The sequence below is a fragment of the Macrotis lagotis genome, chromosome 7, assembly GCF_037893015.1.
Source record: "Macrotis lagotis isolate mMagLag1 chromosome 7, bilby.v1.9.chrom.fasta, whole genome shotgun sequence".
NCBI classification, from domain to species: domain Eukaryota; kingdom Metazoa; phylum Chordata; class Mammalia; order Peramelemorphia; family Peramelidae; genus Macrotis; species Macrotis lagotis.
In genome coordinates, this window is record NC_133664.1 from 156,086,988 (window position 1) to 156,112,549 (window position 25,562).

At 33.6% G+C, this 25,562-nt stretch overlaps 1 protein-coding gene across 1 annotated transcript in view; it reads left to right on the top strand.

The window, feature by feature from the left end:
* RELN (reelin) overlaps nt 1-25,562 on the top strand; it is a 548,816-nt gene that overhangs the window by 248,744 nt on the left and 274,510 nt on the right. The gene's annotated exons all lie outside the window — the stretch shown is intronic.

Genomic DNA, 25,562 nt, shown 5'->3' on the forward strand with positions numbered 1-25,562 from the left:
TCCTAGTCCTTTCCAGCCCTACCCCCAGCAATTGAATAAATAGAAGAATCTTCTCATATCTCTTTTTTGAGGATAACCTTCAGCTTTGAAATATTGAAAAATTCATTTAAATTGTTTTCTAGTCGTTGTTTTACATAAATTATTGTAGTCACTATGTACATTGTTTTCTTGGATCTGCTTATTCTATTTTGCATCACTTCTTGTAGATCTTCCCATGGTTCTTTATTCCTCTGTAGTATACAATATTCTATTGCATTCAGTTGCCACAAGTTATCTATCCAGTCCTCAGTGCATGAGTATTTATTTCCATTTCCTTACTAGCACAAAAAGTGATTTATAGATTTTTTTGTTTGTACAGAGAATTTTCTTTTTATCTGTACCTCCTTGGGATATTGCCTAGCGGTGCAGTTGCTTAATCAGAAGCTATGGACATTTTGATCACTTTATTTGAAGAATTCCAAATTACTTTCCAAAATGATTATCTTAATTCACAGTTCCACCAATAATATATTTTTTGCCTATCTTTCCAAGTCCTTGCAATATTAACTATGTCTTTGCTAACTTTGCCTCTTCACTAGGCATGACATAAAACTTCAGGGTTGTTTTGATTTGAATTTCTCAAGTAGTGATTTGAAGCATTTTTCTTTCTTTTTTCTTTTTTTTTGCAAGACAATGGCATTAAATGACTTGCCCAAGGTCACACAGCTAGGTAATTATTACATGTCTGAGGCCGGATTTGTGTTCAGGTCCTCCTGATTTCAGGGCCCATACTCTATCCATTACACCACCTAGCTGCCCCAAAACATTTTTCTAATGGTAATTTATCTTTATTATTTTTAATTAATGCTCTTTCTTGGATATCTCTGTAAAATCTAGATAGTTGGAGAGAGTATTCATATCACTGAGTTACTAGATACAATGTAATATTGACATTCATTAATAAGCATTTTATACATGATATTCTTAGTAATTCAATAGGAACCTACAGTTATTAACTTCTAGATTGGGCACATATTTGTTTACTTAAGTCCTTTTGTTTTGAAGATCTCTCACTCTTGACCTTATTCTTGATTTACAAGTTAGTACTATTCAAGAGGAGGGATATTTAGGAGGAAGTTCTAAGTAACTTTCTCTATAGCTGTACTGTTTAGAGGAGGTAAAGAATAATACTAATTGATAGAGAATAACTCTAATCTTCAGCTGACCACTTTGCAAAAAGTTGAATTTTAGATCTTAATAGCTAAGATAGTATATTATGGGCAATATGTAGATGACAATTTTTTGATGAAGCCGAAGAACCTATTTATTTTATTGAATTGTCTTGCATTGGATTGCTGGTTCCTGAAAGAACAGAGAGATGAGGGATGATAAGGGACAGATTGAGTGGGGACTGAAGATTTGAGGAAAGACTCGATGAAAGACTAGGGGGAGGGGAGGCATTATCATTTTACTAAGCCATAAGAGATTGCATTGTTTAAAATATTGGTTTAAAGCTCAAGACTAAAAGTTAGAATAATTGACACAACAACATGGAAGGAAAAAATGGATTAAGATGACTTTTTTAAAAGTCCTACTCTAGTAAGAGCTTCAGAAGAAAATTAGACTTTCATTTGGGCCTTTGCTTGTAATAGGACACTAAAAAAAGTATTTTATAATAAGAGATATATTTTATTAATCGTAAGATTTTCTTGAGAGCTGGGTGAGGGATTGGGTTATGCTACTTTTTAAAGAAAAATTTTTAACAGTTTAGATGAAATAGGTGGGTGGAGAAGAAAATTGAACATATATTATTATTATAGTGAGTTTTATTGTAAAATATGATAAGCATGATAAATAATATTTCCCCAGAATGCTTTATTTCACAAAAATGCTCAGAATATCATTATTGTTCTCATATGTATATTATTTCTCCTAAGACTAGACTTATGTAAATATCCAAATTCTAGAGATATTATAATTACACATATTCATTTTTAAACTTTAGAAACCCTATACTAAGTACCAAAATAGCAACAGTAATTAAATAGTCATTGTTATGCTTATATTCTTCATCTCAGAAATTTCCTGGTTTAATATGGCATACTCCAATTTCATGCTATTTGGCAAAGAATTAAATAAGATCATTTTCATGGGCTAGAGCTTTCATTATTGTCACTTCTATGAGATCACATGGAGTTTAATAATGTTCAATGCATATTATTCATATGAATACATGAAATAGTCTGTATCTATAAATATGGATACAATATAGATAATTGCCTGGTAGATTCTAAAAGTATACCCCAAAATGAAATAAGTACAAGATAAAGTTATGCACAAAGAACCACAAGTAAAAATGTTTGAGTTATTGTTGCATTAGAAAAGTGATTATGGGGGCAGCTTGGTGTTGTAGTGGATAGAGCACCAGCCCTGCAGTCATGAGGACCCAAGTTCAAATGTGGCCTCAAACACTTAATAATTACCTAGCTGTGTGGCCTTGGGCAAGCCACTTACAAAAAACAAATAACAAGAAAAGTGAATATATTGTATTTTTGTACCACAATTATATACATATTATATATGTAAATAACATAATATATATTTTCATTTTAATTACACAAAGAGCCTTTTAGTTATGCCTCTAGTAAGTACTTTACATTACTAAAATGTGTCTTTAAAATGAATTTTTTAAAAAAATTTTAATATGAACCCTTTGTTCTGCTCATTTCAAATGCTCTTCCAACTATTTTTAGAATAAGTATTGTAAAATGCAATTTAGGAGAAAGGTGTTTAAGAATATACTTTTGCAAGTTGAATTTCAGTCCCTTACATATAGTGCTTAATATATACACTTCACTGCCCAAGGGATTCTAAGAACTTAAACAGAGAGTTTACAGTCTAGTTTGGTTTGCTAAAACTTACACACACACACACACAATTTTTATGGTACTATTATTTCACGGGTGTTGAATTTGAGCAAATTGCTTCAACCCACATACAGACAACTCTTCTGTAAGTCCAAATTTTAGGGAGTTGCTTATGAATACTGAGAAATTAATGGTCTATATATGTCAGAAACATGACTAACACATATCATGCTGACTCTGAGACCACCTTTCTATCCATTTACTATGCCATATTGACTTTCAAAAGACCTATATAGAATAATATATAATAAAACTTAGTGTTGTTCAAAAGATAACGATGATTAGAAAATGGCAATGATCATGATCATGTAATTGCTTCCATTTAAATATCATTTTCCATTTTTGTATCATTTAATCTTCCTTTTCTGGAGGTGTGTAACTAAGATAATGCGTTACTAGAAATCAAAGCAAAAACAGATATTGTAAAGGATGTGGAAATGCTTGGAGAAGAGATTTGCACAGGAGGGACAGGATAGATGTCATCAATGTGAAGGTCACTCAGATTAAAGAGCAATTAAAGTTGTTTTTTCCTCCCTTCTCTGCCCCGCCCCCATCACCCCATTTTGACTGGAGGGCCAAACTAGAAACAACTCATAGAAGTTACAATGAAAACTATTCTAGCACAAATGTTTTAACTTTTAGAGCTGTCCAAAGTACTGCCCTGGGGGTAAGAGATTTCCCTATTACTGATGGCCCTTAAACAGAGGTTAGATGCCCACTCATCAGAAAAGATGTCTGATACAAGAAAGGTTGAAATAGATGAATTCTGAGATCTCTTCTAACTCAGATTCTTTGAATTTTCAAAGAATTCCATTAGAGTAAATAATACAGATTTCTTTAGTCTCATTTTAAAGATCAGGATTAGAGAGTTTAACAGACTTGTGTAGTCATATAGCTGGACTAATATAGATTGACTACAATAAAAACAAAACTTATAGTTAGCAAAGTTATTGTAACATTCATAAGATATATTTACAAGTTAGACAATGAACACAGGTCTTTTGACTCCAATCTGTTGCACATTTTACTGAATTTTGCTCTATTCTTTGAAAGGAGAATCCAGACCATCTAAGGTATTCCAGAATTCAGTCAACAGCAAAACTAACCAGGACAGGAAAAATTTGGAATATGGAAATTTAATAAATAATTCTTACTTTGAGATTAGGGGATGAAAAACTGCCAGTAATAGTCTGTTTGCTAATTCATGATTCTTAAATCTGATCAATTATTAGTATATATCCAGTATTTGTTTGCAACTTATAGAAATAGTAATTTTTATTTTCTAGGTTTTAACTTCAGGTATTTCAAACACTGGTGATTGTTGATGAGAAAGAATTCCTACAAAGAGAAAAGACTACTGAGAGCTCTAAGACCTATGGTTCTCATATCTTCAGAGATGAAATAAATCTTTCTTATTTTATATCTGAATTGTCTAAGAAAATTTGTCATGTGCACTCCACTAAAAAGTCCCCTACAAGACAAGAATTAATGTATATATTAAATACCTAGAAAGTGTTTTTTTAATTTTAAGGTTAAAATATTTGAAATAACATTTTTGGATTTGCAATACCATTCTTGCTCTCCTCTTCACCTTTCTCCTCCCCTTTTTTTCTTCTCCATCCTAGCTTTCTCCTTTTTCTCCTCTCTACCTCACCCTCCCCTCTTTTCTTTTTCTTGTCTACCTTTTTTCCTTCTCTTCCTCTCTCCCTTCCTTCCTCTCCTTGTTCCCTCCCCATTTCTCCCTTTCCTTCTCTCCTCACTCTCTCTTTCCTCTCACTCCATCCCCCCCCCTTTCTCTTCTCTATCTCTTCACCCCCACAGTCCCTGGGAAACTGAACTTTCATTTTCAGTTTACTGTATTGAATATCCTGTTTGTTATAAATGAGTTTTTTTCAAGCAATGCTTACAGCAGAAATCAATTTTCCTCTGAGTCCCATTCATAAACAATTTAATTACTTAGACCTTGATTCAATAGAGCAAAACTCTCCCAATTCTTTAAATATAGATAATTCAGAGGGAAGGAAGAGGAAGAGAAATGTTGACTTTTCTTTGACATAGTATGAATTACTATCTATTTCCTCTGTGGATTCATATAAATCTATTTCTAAATTTGATGCTCATTTTTTTCAAAACACTAACTCTCCATGCTGAGTGAGCAGTTCCTTTGAGGATTTATGATGAAATACTAGAAATCTTTCCTAGAAACATGAAAATCTATCAGTAAAAGATGGACCAAAATCCCTGATGACTTGAGTTCAAAACAAATCCAAATCAAACTGCTGAAAGTTCACAAATTTTTAATGACAAAATTAATTTGAAACATGTGTTTTGGGAAGTTAAATAATTATTTTATTTGAGCATGAGGTTCTTGAACATAAAATATATCAAAGTAAAATTCCTTTAAACCTAGATGTTCTGATCTTCAAAGAAATATGTTAACACAAAATAGTTATTGCTCTTGATGATACTAAATGATAACACCACTGAGTTATCTAAATCTGAGTGGTTTAGTAGAAAAGATGTTGGCTTTAGAACCAGCTGACCAGTGTGACTTTGGGCAAATCAATTTCCTCCCTTGGAATCAGTTTTTTTCTCTGAAAAATAAGATGTGGATAACCTCTAAGGTTCTTTCTAAACCCAAATTTGTGTTTTATAACTAAAAGAATGCAATAAACTAAGTATTCCCTATCTCTTCTTCAACCTGAAGTTAACTCATTATACTCTTCCTTTAGAGACTACTTATAATAGGGAAAAGCACATACCTATCATTTTGTAGTTCTTTACCTTAACATTCATTTGTTTTCTTTGGCAAGTGGAGGTAGAAGATAGTAGAAATGTTGTAGATGAGGGTGTTGCCAAATGTAAGATTGAAAAGCCTTGACTAATGAGTGAATTCATATAAATCTCTGGGATTTAAAACTGCTCAGAATTTATTATAGAAGGCTGCAAAGTATACATATTAAATACTTTTCTCCTCCAAGAAAAACAGCAGGCACTTTGAGGACAGAAGTGAATAACAAAAGGATAGGCAAGGTGGGAGAGAGACAGACAGATGACAGACAGACAGACAGACAGAGAAACAGACACAGACACAGAGACAGAGAAAGACAAAGACAGACTGACAGAGTCCAGCCACAAAGCAGAGGGGCCTGTGGTCCTTCACAGGGGCCTGGCCCAGGAGCATGTGATCTAAGAGAGAGAGAGGAGAGAGAGAGAGAGAGAGAGAGAGAGAGAGAGAGAGAGAGAGAGAGAGAGAGAGAGAGAGAGAGAGAACCATCTTGGCAAGGTGGAATTAGAATGAAAAAAGAGCAAAAAGGGTGGCACTTCTCTTCCAGATGGCTTAAATCTACTTCTGTGGATAGTGCTTGGGGTACTAGTAGTCTAACACCTGGATCAGGTATTTTCCAATAGGCAAACTATGTGCTGTCCTTCCTGTCCCAAAGTATGTGACCTCTAAATTCAACATTAAATCCTCTAAGTTTCCTGTCACACCAGTATAAGCTTGACCCAAGGTCAGGTAGCTAGAAACCAGGAGCTGGAGGAAAAGGACTGGAAGCTAAGGGAAAGGGAACAAGCCAAGGCTACTCCCATCCTGGAATGGAGTCATTTTGAACAACAGAGTTTCCTAGATAGGTACAAACAATATTTTTCCTTCCACAAAATTTATTTCTAATCACAATATCTACTATGTCCAAATTTCTTGCATTAGAAAGAGACCTGGTTTGGAGTCAGAAAACCTGGGTTCAAATCTCATCTCTTAGAGTTATATGACCTTGGGCAGGACCTAATTTCTCAGAGCCTGCATTTCTATTCTTTAAAATTAAATTAAGTTAAATATCTAGCAACAAACCTATTGATACATGATGTGGGTTTTTATATCCTCCATGGTTGTCAAATATAATTTTACTCTGTTTTAATAAATGGGTTTTTTTGGATTGTCAAGGAATTGCCTGGGGTCTGTCCCTCTGCTAATGGGTCTCTAACTCAAACTGGTCACAAACATGTCATGCACCATGAGGAATATTTTTAAAACCTTTATTGGTCACTTTAACTCCACTAGAATAACCTTTAAGATAGGGCAATCTCCTGTTTAATGCAATGTCATCAAATTAGAACTTTTAATAAAGAATGTAGATTTTTAAATGCTCATTTATACAATAATATTTACATTATTTATATTAAAAGATGGGACACCTAAGTGGCTCAGTAGAAAGAGCATTGGGTTTGAAATAATAAAGATTTATCTTCATGAGTTCAAATCTGGCCTCAGACACTTGCTAGCTTTGTGACCCTAAGAAAGTCATTTAACTCTGTTTTAGGTCTTCTATAAAATGAGCTGGAGAAGGAAATGGCAAACCACTCCAGTATCTTTTCCAACCACAAATGGGATCACAAAAAGTCAGTTAAAACTAAACAACATGGGGGTGGCTAGATGGCAGAGTGGATAGAGCACCAGCCCTGGAGTCAGGAGCACCTGAGTTCAAATCTGATCTCTGACACATAATAATTGCCTATCTGTGTGACCTTGGGAAAGTCACTTAACCCCACTGCCTTGCCAAAAAAAAAAATGATAACCAAGTTACAAACCTGATAGCCTAGAAGAGTGGGGATATAAAATTGGGTAGGGAAGGGAGGAAGAGAGGTTTCTTAATTAGAAATAGAGAAATTTGGAAGAAAGTTAGGTTGAGGAGGAAAGACAGTGAAGTCTGTTTTGGATAAATTGAGTTTGTAGTGTCTCTGAGTAGTGTCTAAAATATCCAAAAGGCAAAGTTGGTGATTCAGGACTGAAGTGCAGAAGAGACTGGGGCTATATAGAGATTTGAAAATATCCTAAATATAGAAGACAATCAAACCCATATCCTGAAATACAGACACACAGACACACACTCACACACACACACACACACACACACACACACACACACACACACACACACACACACACACACACACACACACACACACACACGCGCGCACACACACAAAAACACATAGATAAGGTTTTGGAGAATAGCTAGCTAGGAAAGCTAAGAAAGCTTCATAGAGGAAAGAAGATTTAAATAGGCAAAGAGAAGGGGATGAGTAAAACAAAGGAGATAAGAATGCAAAGAATGTTAAGAGTTGGTGAATGATGGGGAGTAGTCAAAGACAATTCTAAAAGGTTAGTTTGAAAGACATTGTTAAGTAGATTAAAAGATAAGGAGGATAAGGAGGTTGGAATGGTGGCCTGGAATTGTAAAAACCTTATTTGAAAAAAAAAGATTTAGCTAACCATGTTATTTAGGTTGATTGAAGACAAAGAGGCCTATTTAGAAGCAAATGTGTCAATTAATGTGTTAGCATTAGGAATGGAAAGGGAGGACTCTCCATGAAACAGTAATGGGATTTGGAAACTGACTAAATGTTGTTTGAAATGAAATGATAAAGAAGGAAATAGAAGTTAAAATTTATTGAAGTTTCAAATCTGGTTAAGTGAGCAAATGATGGTACCATTTACAGAAAAATCAAGGCTTAGAAGAACTGATTTTTAAAGGTAATTTATCAACTTGGTTTTAGATATTTTATACTGGATCCATCTCAATCTGAAATACTTATGAGGTAGCTTGAGATACAGGCCTGGATTTCAGGAGAAAGTAATGAAGCTATGAGTGGGAAAAGAGTATTTAAAAAAAAGGGAGGCAGCTAGGTGGCACAGTGGATAGAACACCTGCCCTGGAGTCAGGAGTACCTGAGTTCAAATCTGACCTAAGACTCTTAATAATTACCTAGCTGTGTGGCCTTGGGCAAGCCACTTAACCCCATTTGCCTTGCAAAAAAAAAAACTGGAAATTAGGTAACAAGGAAAAAAATAGCTGCCCAAAGTGGTGGGACCACTAAGGAGAGAATGGATAAGATTTTTTAAATTCAGGGGAAAGGAAGCTCAAAATCTATTATTTGGATTGCTGAAAACAGGAAAATTAATAGAATTAAATGATATATATATTTCATTGTGAGGGACAGAAACTTTGATGTAAATACTGCACTAGAGATAATCATTAATAAATTATCCCAAATCAAGAATTTTGAAGGAATTTGGACCATAGTTTGGAAGATCCACTCATTGAAGAAAAGTTGGTCCCCGAATAAGGGGACAGTTGTCTGTTACTGGAAGTGAAAAAGACTGTGAAATAAAATGCTTTTCTTTTTGAAATGTATTTCTTGAAGTTGAAGATTTCATACAAGTTTAAGAACTAGGAAATATATATGGGAAGGGAAAGGAGCATGAGTACAGTAGTTCATTATAGATTCTTAAGGTACAATTTGCCATAAATTCAAAGATGAAACCTGGTTAGCTTTGAATCTTTTTTTTTTTTTGCCAAGAAAACACCTGAGTGATACAGAATTAAACATAAAATGGCATAATTCAATTGTCAAATTTCTAAGATCTAACTGTGGCAAAGATAAGAGTTATTAAATCAAAGATATCACTAAACAAATTTTTCTGCTTTGTTACTTTGTTATTTTGCCCTTTACTCTTGATGGATCTGGGATTTCACCAATGTGATGACTCTTTCTAATGATGCATGTGCCAACCCATTCATGGTCTCATATTTCTAATAGTAATAATAATTAGCATTTCTATTACATGTTAAGGTTTGCAAAGTATTTAACAAATATTATCTCATTTCATCCTCACTTCTTGAGAAGTGGATAGTAATAATAACCTCATTTTATAGATGAGAAAACTGAGGCAGACAGTGTTTAAGTGACTTGCTAAGTGACAGAGCTAATAAAATGGCTAAGGTCGCATTTGAACTCCAGTCTTTATGACTCCATATCCAGAGAGACCTCTATCTGCATTTACTATACAACTATTTGTCTATGTCCTTCTGTAAATAAATGTAAAATTAAAAAAAAAATTTACTAAATGCCAAAAAGTTATACTTCTTGACCTAAGAAAGTCAGCAAATGCAGAAACATCTCACTAATGCCACCTTGCTTTAAAAATTAGCAAGATAGTAATTGCTTTTCAGAACTGAAATTTATAGCATGTACAATGTTACTTTAAAATAAAAAAGAGAAATCTGTTTTGGTCTAAGGCTGTTATTTTATGGATTTTGAAGTTCTGTTACATTAAAACTCTTTAGACCCTTGAAATCAGTTTAGAATGAAAGGTTGCCTCTTGACCCTCTTTTCAAAAACATGATCTTTAATTCTTTTTTCTTAACTTAGGAATTTCTTGAATTTTCCCAATGGACTTTTCCATTCATAGATATTAAGTATTGCTTTAGGCATAAACACCAAATTGCCAGATGTAAATAATACCAACTGGTATTTTGATAGATAATTCAGACTGATGAATAACTGTGGGTATGTTGTTTCCTGCAAATGGCCAGTTCTTACTAATATAGCAGTTATTTGTTTCAAGCAGCCTGATCATATTTTATAACCTGCTCTAAAGTTGAATCCATTTGTTATTGACAGATGGAAGAATGATTTTCAGATTTCTCCTCAGGTGGAATGGAGTTATTTTTCATTAAGCTGATATCTTTGGTCTCCTTTCATCTAGAATTCCCAACTTGCCACTTGGGACTAAAAGGTATCCTGAAGTGGCAAAACCATGCTACCACAAGGTGTTATCATGATTCAGTCAACGATTTTTCTCCCTTTTCTCACCCATGAACTCAAATTGCTTCCTTGTAGCTTTATCCTCTGAATGTCAACAAAAAATAATGTGCTATGTGACCTCTGATCATTGTATTTGGAACTGAAGCACTTATGTACAGAAACTGTAGTATTTGCACATTGGAAATGATTTTACCCAGAAAGGATAATAGTAGAGGGTAAATAGTTTTTGGAAGAGGCCAAGTGAATATTAAGACCTGTCTCTCACAGATTTGTGAAGAAGAAAGTTTGGAGGGATTTCTGCTGTGAGCAATTAACATCTATTGTGCTTTGCTTCTAAATATAATCTGACATAGCAAGGACAAACTTTATTATTTACCACATTCCTCTCTTTTTGGACAGTATTTGCCAAACACAGGTAATTTTTTTTTCAGTGGGACATAGCAAGATCAGTTCTGCTCATATGCAAAATATAATTCAGTCTTCCTCTTTTTTCCATCATTTTATACATAAGGGAAAGAAGACCTAGAAAATTTAAATAATTTTATTTCCAAACATGTTCCTAATTGAGAGCTAAGCAGGACAAAGAATTTGGTTTTACCAACTCCCTGGTCAACGTCAATATACCATAAATTTGAACTTAGTAGTTCTAAAATTGTTTGCTTTAATATAATATTGAGGAAGGAGAAAGAAGGAAAGAGATTAATGTCAATCATTCATAGAAGAAAAAATATATTAAGTTGTTCAGTCATTTCGATCATGTCCAACTCTTCATGAACCTCGTGGGAGTTTTCCTGGCAAAGATATTTCAGTGGTTTGCCATTTCCTTATCCAACTTATTTCACAGATGAAAAACTGAGACAAAAAAGGTTAAGTGACTTGCCCAGGGTCATACAGATAGTGTCTGAAGTCATATTTGAAGTCAGGAAGATTAACCTTCTAGACTCCAGGTATGACACTCTAACCTTTGTGCCACATAGCTGCCATTAATGACTTAATAATATTTTTAAATATCTACTATGTGACAATCACTATGTTATGTGCTGGCAATAATAGATTGAAGAATGACACATTACCTCTTTTTGATGACTTTATATTTCAATGGGGGAGATAATAAGCACTTATATGTATGTATTCATATGTATATACATGTTAAATATAGTTTATCCATGTTCGTTTCATATATATATGTTATCTCCCCTTTTAGAAAGTAAGTTTACAAGTAACACAAAGCAATTAGGCCCAACATGATTCGGGGTGGGGGTGCAGTCAGGAAAGGCTTCATGAGGAAGATGGTATCTATACTTTATCTTCAGTGAAAAGAGGTACTTCTTCAGTTAGAGGTAAGGAGGAAGCATGTCTTAGATATGCATTCCAGTGCAAAGACACAGAAATGAGAAACAAGAGTATTATGTGTAAAGAACATAAAAGACCAATTTCATTGTCTCAGAAATGGCTTTGAAGTTAGACTGGAGGCAGGTCATGCAGGGCTCTAAAAGCTAAACATAGGAGCTTATATTTTAACCTAGAGGCAAAAGGAAAGTTACTGATGTTAGTATAGTAGGAGCCACATGGACCAAACATGATTAAAGAAAATTACTTTGGAATCGGTATATAAGAGAGAGTTATGGAATGGGGAGTTGATGGAAAAAGACTGACTCAAAGTCAGGGAAAACAGGCTAGTGGATGCTGGGAGTATGTGACAAGAGAGAGAGAGAGAGAGAGAGAGAGAGAGAGAGAGAGAGAGAGAGAGAGAGAGAGAGAGACAATGAGAGAGAGCCATCCTTGCAAGGTATGGTGAAAAAGAGCAAAAAGGTCTATGCTTTTCTTCCAGACAGCTTAAATGCACTTCTGTAGTAGGTGGCACTTGGGGAGTGGTCTAGTGTTCTCCAATAGGCAAGCTATGTACTGGTTCTTCCAGTCCCAAGGTACATGACCTCTAAGTTCAACATGTCATTTCCTGTCATGCCAGTGGAAGCTTGACCCATCAAGGAGACAGCAAAAATTTTACATTTAACAATGGCACAGTAGGAGTCAATTTACATCACAGGAGCAGATAACATTTTAAACTTTTACAAAATTTAACCATATAAAGGAATATAAAAATCTGTTTCCAAGTTACAAATCTCCAATGTTCATAATTCCCTGCATCAAACTAAGGTAGTAACTATGTGAGTAGAGAGAAAGGAAATATTTAATGCAAAAGATATCGTGAAGAAAAATAGCAAGATATATCAGTGGATTGGATATAAGGTTAGACAAAGTTAAGAGACCAGGATAAAGCCAGTGTTATGAAACTGAGATCCCAGAAGGAGAGTGGGACACTTGACAGAAAGTCTGAAGTTTAGTAGAGGAGAGAGTTTAGTGGGAAAGACGAGTACTATTTTAACATAATGAGTTTAAAATATCTTTAAAATATCCTGTTTGAAATATCCAATAGTCACAATCACATTAAAATAAACAAATATTCAAGCAAAAAAAGATAAACAAATACTTATATGTGCAAGAAATTTGCCTGGGTCCTGAAGAATCAAAGGCAAAAAAATTGGAGTCCATGCCTTCAAAGAGCTTATAATCTACTAAATAGTGCACAATGCATCTACTGAGTAGCTGAACTACAGTGTAACAAATAGGATACTCTCTGCTCTTTAACAAAGCATCAAGGACCACACAATGTATTCCTACATGAAAACTGATAATATAAGTGCTTTAAGGTTTACAGTGCTTTGCCTACATTATCTCACTTCATTGCTCACAACAACCCTCTAAGGCAATTATTAAAAAACACTATTATCCCCCATTTTACAGATAGGGAAAGTGAAACTTGAAGTGATTAAGTGACTTGCTCATGGTCACATGGCAAATAAATATCAGAGGCTGATTTGAACCGAAATCTTTCTGGCCTTCAAGCCAAGGCTCATTTTATCTCACTTGGAATGTGTTTAGGTCCTTAGAATTGCATATATTGAAAGGTAATATGACTAAGCTAGAAAGCTGGTCGTGTAGAAGGACAGACCTGAAAGTCCTATCTCTGATACAAACTGACCATATGCTCTTGGGAAAGTCTCTTAACTTTTTAATGACCTGGTCAACCACCTCACACGATAGGGCACAGAACAGGCGCTCATATGCCTTGGTGGAGGGATTTACTCATCAAGATTTCCCTATGCCAATGAAATTACAGATATGTACCAAAAAATTGTAATTGTCATTTTGATCTTGATACCAATATCTTCAGGCTTTCTTGCTGGGTTTTTTACTGAATAATGTGGTGCAGTGGATAGAGCACTTTGCTTGGAGTCAGGAGGATAGGAGTTTGAATTCAGCCTTAGATACTTGACCATTACTAGCTGTATGACTTTGGGCAAGTCATTTAACCCTGATTGTCTCGCGTCCAGGACTATTTCCAGTCATCCTAATTCATATCTGGCCACTGGACCCGTGAATCTAGAGGAGAAAGTAAAACCGGTGACTTAGCACAACACCCATTTGCTCAAGTCAAATTTATTTGCTTGTCATGACATCACCTCCCTGATGTCATGGCCTTCTTTGAAAATTAAGGACAAAAACACTTTAACTTATATAAGGGCTATTCAGTCTTCCATCTTCTGGAGAAGCACATAATATGCTATAATATAAACAACTTTTGATTTTTTTTTTTAGAGTATCTCAGGAGGGTTGTCCCTCCCCTTCCCATTTACAACTCTTACTCCTATTGCCTATCAACTTAAGTTTAAATGCATTGTCCCCATTTGTATTTCTTGAAAAGATGGAAGAATGTGTGAATCCTTTGAGAATTTGAGTTTGTAGTAAGTGGAAGTGCACAGTTACTGATAGCCTCCATCTTTTAAGTTTATGATCTATATATATCATATTCTGTTTGTGTTTTCTTGCACTTCAAACACTGCCTGTGTCTCTGAGGTCTAACAGTTGAATGATGACAGAAGGAGTGCTTATGATCTTAGAATTCCCAGTAGGGCTCTTTCCAGGCTCTCTCAGAGTCTTTGGTAGTTATTGGCTCCTCTATTACATCCAGGGACATGATTTCTGGGAGTTTTTTCCCCTCCTTCTATAAATTCTACCTGATTGGTTTCTTCCTTCTTCAGAGACCCTGGAGTGTGAATTCAGGGGAGAGGAAGGAGAGTTATTTTTGAGAGACAACTTTAAAGAAGGAGCTTCCTCCAGGCAACACTTGAATACCTCTGAGCTTCAGGGAGGGAAATATCTCCTTGGATTGTTTCTGCTCCAGTTTGTTGAAAAGAGGCCAGTTCTTAGTACAAAAGGATGCCTTCAAATCAAGATGAAATAAAGCTTACATCTCTATATAATTTTTGAGACCATTCACTAATTCTTTTTCTTTATTAAAGGAAGGGATCAGAAAAAGATATTGGAATAAAAACAATTCCATGGGACATTGGACAGTCTCTCTGAGTCTCAGCTTCCTTATCTGAAAAAAGGAAGGAATTGGTTTAGATTTTAAAGAGTTTTCCTAGATCTACAATCATATGATACTATTATTTCAGTATTCAGGAAGAGGAGGTAAATGTTGAATTCTCAGTACATTTTATTTAGTTTCAGACCCAAGTCTTTGATTTCTTTCCCAATGAATTGCTTTTAGTTTATTTCTTTCTTCATGTGGTAGAATTTTTCAGGAGGGGAAAGTTCTCTTTCTGAACTTTGAGAAACTTCCTGACTAAGGCATGTATTTTCACTGGATTTCATATTGGATATTGTGGTTAAGTAGTCAACTGCATAATTATCCATGAGTAGATTTTCAATATGCTTAACAGTTGAATTCATTTGATTAGTACATAATTAAGATGCATTCATTTTGTGTGCATTCCTGACATTATGCACTATAATAGCTCTAAAGGGCTATCAAGACAGGCTCTGCTTAGAGGCATTTCAATTAAGGAGTCATTGGCATAATGGGCTCTTCTGCTATCCTTGAACCCCTGAGGTTCATAAGGGTCAAAGTAAATGCCACTCAGATTCATCTATATAGTCCAGAAATCAGCAAGACATTTCTCAACTTAAATAAACAAATCCTTTTAAATGATTTTCTCCTAATTCAGTCTCATTGAGTAATTGTAATTCAGTACCAACAAAACACATGAAATTCATCCTGAAAGTGTAGCTATTAAATTTCTACTTCTTGCCTTAGTAGCAAAAAAGTTTTATTACTCAACAAGTGATTTACAGTAATTATGTTAAGCACTACAAAATGGATTAAAATAAAACCTATTCCCTGGGAATGTGTAATTTAAACAGACAGATACAAAAATACACTAACATGCCAACAGTCATATGAAAATATCAAATGAAGAACTCAATATATAATATGTAGTATGTATTATTATTTTCCAACTTATTATTAATATTATTTCAAAAAACATTTCTTTTATACAGAGCATAAGATCATGAATTGGGAGTTGAAAAGGTCTTTAGAAGTCATCTAGTCAGATCTCCTCATTTAGCAGATGAGGAAATTTACCATGGGTCATTTGAATATTTATAACATCATTCCCAGTCTGTATTTGGTCAAACATTTAATTAAGTCACTTCTAAAAAGTACCTAGATTTATTGAATTTCAGTACCTGCTTGTGGTTGCCTTGACAATGACAAACAATAGGACCCAGTGGTTCCCTACCTTGTTTACAATTTAAATGGTTAAGTGCTATAACCAAGGTCACACTCCTGGGTCAAGTCTCTATCTTGCTATTATTCTATTCTCTTTGGATTTAATTTTCTGTGGATTGTTATACATGGAGATAAAATAACTACATCAATAATTGAAAAATCATAATAGCAAAAATTCCTTTCTTCTCTAGGCTCACTAATAGTGTCCTAGCATAGCAGATGATAAAGATAACATGAACCTCATCTGTTTTCCCAAAAGCTATTAGATTTTTTTTATTTTGAAAGCTTTTCAATATATACAACTTGCTATGTGTGATTATTTACCTTAACAAATTTTTAAGTCATTTTATGGATCAATGATATGGTCAAATAATGAAAATGATGATGTTGGTTGTTTTTATTATTTTGAGTCAAAGTAGAAAACATGTCATAATGAAAAGAATAATAAGTTTGGAGTCCTGACCCTGCCATGTACTAGTTGTATGACCTTTAGAAGGTCAATTGTGAACATGAGAAGAGGCAGAAACTATCAATTTTTGCTCATTGAAAAAAATTAATTGTCAAAAAGTGATTTTGACTCTCTGGGCAGCAGTGTCCTCATCTGTGTGAGGGAATTGAACTAGATGGTCCATATCTATGATGCCTTTAAGTGTTAAATCCTATCATCATATCTAGTTAATTTTAATATCATTTTCTTAGGTCATTCTTCCCTGTCTAGAGTCTCATAGGCATTTTTCCTACCAGTCATGTCCACCTCCCCTTGTTGTAAGCTTTAATAACTTTACCTATCTTGTTAGAAGTACATTGTATAGGAACCAGATCTGTTACGATGTTAGTCAAATCACTTTGCATACTTCCATTTGGTAAATATTGGGGAATATTTTAGGCAAAGCAATGTTTGTTATTCTTATAGTATTTTTAAGCTTCCTTTAAGACCTTCCAAAATATTCCTAATATTAAAAGATGCCTTTACCATTTTACCAATTGACAAATTATTTTATCTATTGATAAAAAAGGGAATGGAGAAAGTCTAGAAGAGTAATGATAATGAAAGTAGGGATACACTGTCGTGAATCATTAACCAGGAATTAATCTTGACAGAAAAGATGGGTATTAAGTTATTTGCATGTTGCAGTTAATTAAGGCGGCTCGCAGAGAAAAGTTCTAGTTGTCATATCTTAACACATCTAATTGTAGCAATTTATACTTGTAGCTTTTTTTGGCACCAGAAAAAAGGTGCCAAAAGTACAAGAAGAGATATGCAAATACTTATAGCTGCTAGTACTGGCAGAACAACTGTGATCCTGCTTCTGTAATATTCCTCAAATCTGACCTAAGTGATAAGGATTTCTGTCCATTTAGTTGTTCTAATTTGGATCCTGGTTGAGCTCTTTTATCCTACTTTGAAGAAGTCTATCTTTCTTTAAAGAAGAAAAAAAGAAATATAGTATTTCCAAACTTATAAAACCCCTACCTTTCTTTATATTAATTTACATTTAATATCCTAACAATAGACATTGATCCTGCTTATCCAGAAAGGTCTATGAAACACAATCTCTGTCTTCAAATAGCTTATAATTTAGTTGAGAAAAGGCAACATAAATGCATAGAAAATTCAGACATATTAAAACAAAAACAAAAAAGTTATATTAGGGCAATACATCATCATTAATCAATGAGCAAATAATGGAATAGTATAACTAGTAAGAAATATGATTTTAGAAAATGAAGAGATTGCAACTGACTAAAATAGGAAATCTTCAGGGAAGAGGATAGATTTGAGTTTAATATTAAAGATTAGGATTCTGCTTGGGAAGAAGAAGAAAAGTTTCAAATATTTATAATTATATGAGTCTAGGCATGGCTATGGGAAATTTCTATTTTTCTTAGTAGCTAATGGTATAAGAAAAGGAAGAGCAAAGAAAAAAAGAATATTAACTGAATAAGATTATAATTTCATATATTTGTTGTTGTTTAGCCATTTTCAGTTGTGCCCAACTGTGATCCCATTTAGAGTTTTCTTACAAAGATACTAAGTTTGCCATTTCCTTCTCTAATTCATTTTACAGATGAGGAGAATAAAGCAAGAAGACTTAAGTAAATTGAGGCTTATGTCAATCTGAATAGAAGAGCACAATCATCAATCAGTTTACTAAGAACAAACCTCAAATTAGTGTTATTTATTTTTCTGTTGATCCATAAATCAGGAAAATGTGACCAGGGTCACAAAGCTAGTAAATGTCCGAGACCAGATTTAAACACAGGTCTTCCTGACTCCAGGATTCATACTCAATCACTTGCTGACTTAAGCCTCATTCCTATATAAACCCTGCTAAAATGTATTTGTAAGGAAAGATAAAATTTTTTATTTCTTCTCATGTTTTCTTTCCTTCTCAGTGAATCCTAATTTTGTTTTCATGATATAACTGTAAGTTTTATTAGGAGGTGAATGATCAGTTGATTGTGTTTCAAAAAATTATAAATATCTTTGTTATTGTGTACTGCAGTGAATAAAACATTAGTCCTGGAGTCAGAAAGACCTGAGTTCAAATCGATATCAGACACTTGACACTTATTAGATATATGATACTGGGCAAGTAATTTAATCCTTATTCCCTCTTTTTTAAAAAGCAAGAAAAAAAGACATTTTTGTTATTATATCAACCTCTTTTCTAATATATCCCTCCTGTACTACTCCTGAAAGATCCTATTTAACAAAAATTTAAAAGGGGGAGGGTTGAAAAGCAGATCAACAAAACTAGCTAATACAGTGGAAAAATATAATATTATGTTTTATTCTACACTCATAAAACTTCACCTATGCAGAAAAATGGTTGAGATGTGCCTTCTCATATCTCTACTATGAGATCAAGCTTGAACATCATAGTTTTGCAGCATTCAGTACTAATCATTTTGTTCTTTCCACTTATATTTTTGTAGTCATTATGTATATTGTTTCTCTGGTTGCATTAACTTTGTCTGATTACTTTTCTCCCTATTTTATGTTTTTATCATATTTCTCATTTTTCATTACAACATATATTCATATTACCATATTCCTCATTCCAGTGCAGTAATATTCTATTACACTCACATAAAACAGTGTCTTTAGTCATTCCTTAATCAATGATCACCTAATTTATGTTCCATTCTTTTCTGTTACAAAATATACTGCTATCAATATTTTGCTTCATATGGGGTCCTTTCATTTGGATCATTTAATTTTAAGACATTACATTTTTGCCCAAGTTGATTTCAAGGTAGTTTAATTCAGACCTGTGTGTAAGAACTCTGGAAAGAAATTATTCTAAATACTGGTGGAAGAGAGAAAAGTGTCTTTTCCAAAAAGTCACTTTTCCAAATACAATTGTGAGCTCTCAAGAAAGGTTGTGAATTTTGGTGGTTGCTGAAAGTTCTTGTTAATGTGAACAAGCTTAATTAAAATTACATAATATTCCCTCACCTGGTATCCATTAAAGAAAAATTGAGACATTCTTGTAGCTCCTGAAGTCTTAGAGACCCTTTGAGGAAGTATGGGTTGGCTGTCTCCTTGCCAAGTTAGAAAGCTTAGCAGAGCCGTAATGAGGCTTATGTCAATCAGAATAGAAGAGCACAATCATCAATCAGTTTACTAAGAACAAACTTTCTCAGATTAATGTTATTTACTTTTTCTGTAGACTCATAAATCAGGAAAATGCACTAGATGTTGTCCATCTGTATTTCAGTCAAACATTGTCAGTATCTCACAGTATTCTTGTGAATAAGATGAATATATGTTAGTGAAGTTAGCTGGCTTCATAACTCACTGAAGGAATGACATCAAACTAGAGTTCTACAATTTTCAACTTTCAACACAGTTATGATCGTTAAGTTAGAAAATGACATAAGCTAGAAAAAATAGCTATTTTGTTGGTAGAGAATGGTGTTTGAAAAAGATCTAGATGGGTCAGCTAGGTAGTGCAGTGGATAGAGCACCGGCCCTGGAGTCAGGAGTACCTGAGTTCAAATTCGGCCTCAGACACTTAATAATTACCTAGCTATGTGGCCTTGGGCAAGCCACTTAACCCCATTGCCTTGCAAAAACTTAAAAAAAGATCTAGATAGATGAGAACTATATTTAGATGGATATAAGGAATTTAAATAAAATAAATGTAAAGCCAAGAACCTGGTTTAAAAAAAATCAATGGTGCAAGCATAAACTAGACAAGTTTTAAGTGACTTAAAAACAAGGCAGCTATGTGGTGCAGTAGAGTTCTGGACTTGGATAAAGGAAAATGTAAATTCAAATTCAGCCTTAAATACTACCCAGCTGTGTGATCCAGGGTGATTCATTTAATCTTTGCCTGTGTTAGTTTCCTCATGTGTAAAATGGGGACAATAATAGCCCTTACCTCCAAAGATGCTATTTTCAGCTTTAAAAGAGATAACTTGAAGCACTTTGCAAACCTTAAAGCATGGTAAAAGTGCCAAGTACTATTATTCACAATTTAAAATGAGTTAGCAGTACAAATTGAATGCTAAAAAAGCTAAGGTAAAACTTGGCCATGGAATAAAAAAATCAATAGAATTTTATTTAAAAACAATTACTCAGGGGGAAGCTAGGTGATAGAGCGCTGGCCCCGGAGTCAGGAGGACCTGAGTTTAAATCCAACCTCAGATACATCATAATTGCCTAGCTGTGTGACCTTGGCTAAGTCATTTAACCCCATTGCCTTAAATAAAAAAAAATTTAAAAGAAAGAAACATGCTGTTAAAAAATTAAAATGAAAAATAAAATAAGAACAATTACTGAAAAATATTCCAAAGTAAAAATTTTGGATTATCAGAATTATAGGGAGATAAATTCCTTGATAGCATAAAGAAAAATCATAACACCTGCCCTAAATTGAAATCAATTATCTTATAGGACAATCATTTTCCTCTTGATTTAGGTATTTAGGAAAAGACTGAATAATGTCTGGATGGGGAATTTATTAAAGGGATTTGTTTATAACCAAGTGGTTGGACTAGCTTGCCCCTAAATTCATTTCCTATTCTGAGATCCTCTGAGTCAATAACCTGTATTATAGATAGCTTGAGGGCAAAGGTGATATTTGATTGATTCATTGATTATCTTGTTATATTTCACCTGTAAGAAGGAAAAAGATTAGGGTTCTATAGGTTTTACTGAATTACACAATTATACAAATTACCCATTCAAGTTGTCATTTTAATGAAGCTTAGCAAAGTGATTTCTATGGTTTAATAGCTCATACAAGGTTACAGTGAATTTATGGATCTCTGCAATAACAGAAGGGCATTGTCAACAATCTTTTGTCAACTTTTTCTATAACAAATGCTAATATTAATGATTTCTTTATAGAACTTATTTAGAAAGCAGATTCACAAACCATCATAGAATTAGTTTTCAGATTTTAAATGTGGATTACAATAAAAGCTTAAATTTAATCCTTCTTGCAACCTATTATTGAAATAACATTTTTCATATGATTGAAATTGTCCTACTTTAGAAAATGCTCAGTATATTCGATCCAGAATGGCTCTATTTTAAGGGACTTCTCTTTCAAATAATATCTCTAGATTTAAAAAAAAAGAAAATACTTAAAAAAGCAAAACCCTAGGGGAAAAAATTATCTCTGTGTCTAATACAGAACACAGTTTATTCTACTTAGTAGGAGTGGTTACAGTTTTAAAACAAAAATAAATGTATATTAGAAAATTGGTGGATTACCATTAGTGATTGAGAATGGATTAAGGAAGAAATACACTGGTTATAGAAAAGCTCTTATTGGTTCCTCAATACTTTGTTTCACTCATACTTTTATTTGATAATTTTGTCATACCCTTCTAAGAAATACTTTTAAGATCTTCAATTTAGAAAGTAGCCTAGAAAAGATGTTTTTAATTTTTGAAAATAATTGACCTGACTCTTTGAGCATCTGAAATTCAAAATGATATCCATGAAACATATATATGTTATTTTAATTTCTAAGTATATGTAATGCTATGACTTTTCAGAGTTTTTAGATCACTTATTTATTGTAGTTGATATGGCAAGCCCTAATTTTTGGTGATAAAATGACTTAAGCTTCAGGAAATAGAAACACTAGATGGTCAATTTTCTGTATTGATAAAAAGCATATATACTTGAACTAACTACTTATAATTAAAAAATCATTGTGATCAATGGCTTCAGTCTTCTCCCCAATAGTGAAATATGCCAACAAAAATCTCTTGGATTGAAGTAAAGCTAATTTTTTCTTTCCTGAGAATATAGAAATGACTTCTAAGGACTGAGAATATTTTATACATGCAAATGTCAAAATATGGGGACCACTTCTTACTGGTGTAAGAGTTCTGCCTCCTCTCCTTATTTTTATAGTACTCAACTTATGCTTTCTCCCTAGGACTGCTTCTACCTCAGTATATCTTTTCCTAAGGACATTTTTTAAAAAATTACAGATTGAAAATAAAATCTATTATCCCCACCATGAGTAATAAAACAAATCAAAGATCCTGGATACTATAGAGCAAACATGGAACCATGAAAGCGTTTTTGTACTATTCAGCCCCTAAACAATCAAAACTTAATCATGGACTTTTACTTATATTCCCTGACTGGCTAAACAGTATTTTTTTCTAGGGTGAATGAGTTTATTAAATCAATGAAATGCTATTTAAGGTTTCCCCTGTCAGGGGAAATTGGAGTAAAAAATGTTTTAAATTAGTAGCAATACTAATATTCATCTACTTCATTACCATGAAGAGTTCTCTTCTATCACAGAAATTTAATGAAATCCATTTAGGATTAAGCACTTAAGTCGCATTCTCTGATGTATCTCACTAGCAAAGAAATTTGAAAAGTCGGATCATCATATAGCAATTTGGGGGGAAATGTTTTAACATATTATATGTACTCTAATTTGTCACACAGTTGTTGAACATGAAATAACTTTTTCCCTTGGAGTAGTTTGTTAGTCTACTTGAAGACTTGAAATGAGATAATAAATATTAACTTAAAGAAAGAGGCAGCTTGAAGTTCCAGAGTGAAAAGCAAAATTTGCTTTTTGTGTGTGCCTTTTGTCTGTTGTGTTGTGTGAATTTTTCAACAAACACCCATTCAAAATTATGTCTGAAGGGATTTTTTAATGCAGTTTATAATGAGTATCAATTGGGAGGACAGAACATTATATTGAGAGTTTAATCATACATGGTTTATTGCTGTTTGTATGGCTGTGATTTCTCAAATTACATATTTTTAATTAAGTTGTGCTATTATTTTGAAACTTTCTTAATAAGTAAAATAATTTATCTGGCTCAATATTGTGCCTTTTCTATGGCAGATAAAATGAAGGAAAATTTACCATTTTTAATAGCAATTATTTTCCCTCCTACTTTGACTCTGAATCTCAAAATATTAAAAATATTAGGTGATCATCTGGCTTCTAGTTTGCAACTAAACCTCATCAACCTTATTGGACTAACTTTTCTGTCTCCTCTAACCTAGTACAGTGTGGTGCACATATTGGATGCTTCATAAATAATTATTGAGTTTAATTGAATTGAATTGTCATCAGTTATTAAAGAATTAATCAGTGTTAAAATTGATTGGAATAAAGAGTTCCTAAAATATATCTCCTCCTGCTTTAATTCCTCTGATTTGGGGTTAGGGGAGAAGAGATGGTAGGAGAATGCCATTTAAAATGAAGACTTGCATTATGGATGTTCTAATAAATCTGAGTCTGAACAAGAGTATAGGCAATAGTTTACAAGTTTAAAGGATGATGTACATATTTAGGATTGTCTGTCTTTGGGATTTTTAAACATCTTTGCTTCTAGGAGAAGTGGGCTTAGCAAGCTGCTATTGACTGTTTTTGTTCTTTGTTGGTCTTCCTATAAATTTGGAAATGCACTTGAGACCTGATAGCCCTTTAGCTTCCTCCCCAGGGGAAGTAAAAAGGAAAATAATGTAAGAAGAGGGGAGAGGTAAGTGAGCTGCAGTTGTGTACAGGGTAGAAGATTGAATGTTACCTAGCTCTTTCTCCTAGTCATTGGCAATTCTTTTTTTAAATTATTCATTGCCTGTCCCAGCAAGAGAAAAATGTATTCTACTTGTTTCCCCTGGCAATGATGTAACTTATAGAAGCATAACTTTATAGAAGCATGCATTGTGCAGGATAGTGTTGTTATATAGGAAATTAATTTTCCCCAAAATATATTGAATGAAACTATGTGGGAGCAACCTGAGAACCAGAGTAAATATGGCATAGTTAGATTTATTAGTTAATCTCTTTGGTTCTATGAGGCAGAGTTGGGCCCTGTATTTCTATGCCCATTTACCAAAAGAAACAATTAGAATGAAGATTATCTTCCCAAAAATTCTTAATGCAAGCAAAGTCTACCTAATGTCCTTGGTTCATACAAACACAGTGTTGAATAACTCATAATTAAAATGGTTCAATGGACTTGATACTCTTAGGCTTGTTTATTGACTGATCTGTATAAACTATTACTTTGGGATCTCCATAAAGCACATTATATAAAATTTCCATAAATAGATAAACATTATAGCAGTGTTTCTGAGCATTATGGTAAGTTCTGGTTATAATGTAGTAATGAAACATTGAAAACAAGTGTGTTAAATGGATGAAATGTATCTTTTTGAGAAGAAGAATTATATTTTTTGGTTTGGTTGGATTTTGTTAGTTTTTGTTTTGCTTTCTACGTATTCCCAGACCTCATACAGTGCCCAGCTTAGTAGAGGCTTAAGAAATGCTTGTTGACTTTATTATTTGATTATGTGAAAATTTCTTAGTATCACTAAACTTTGTATTATTCTATGATTTTTTTCTAAGTATTACAGATTTTAGGTATCATTGGAGGGAATTCTCTCACCATTGAAATAAAAGATCCATGATATATTAATTTGTGCGCTTTTTTTAAAAGAAAGATTTTATTTATTTTGAGTTTTACAATTTTTCCCCCATTCTTGCTTCTCTCCCCCCACCCCCCAAGAAGGCAGTCTGTTAGTCTTTACATTGTTTCCATGTTATACATAGATCTAAGTTGAATGTGATGAGAGAGAAATCATATCCTTAAGGAAGAAAAATAAAGTATAGGAGATAGCAAAATTAGTAAGATAACAGCTTTTTTTTTCTAAATTGAAGGTAATAGTCTTTGGTCTTTGTTCAAACTCCACAATTCTTTCTCTGGATACAGATGGTATTCTCCATCATAGATACCCTAAAATTGTCCCTGATTGTTGCACTGATGGAATGAGAAAGTCCACCAAGGTTGATTATCACCCCCATGTCACTGTTTTTTCTGGTTTTGCTCATCTTGCTCAGCATCAGGTCATGTAAATCCTTCCATGCTTCCCTGACCCATCCCTCCTGGTTTCTAATAGAACA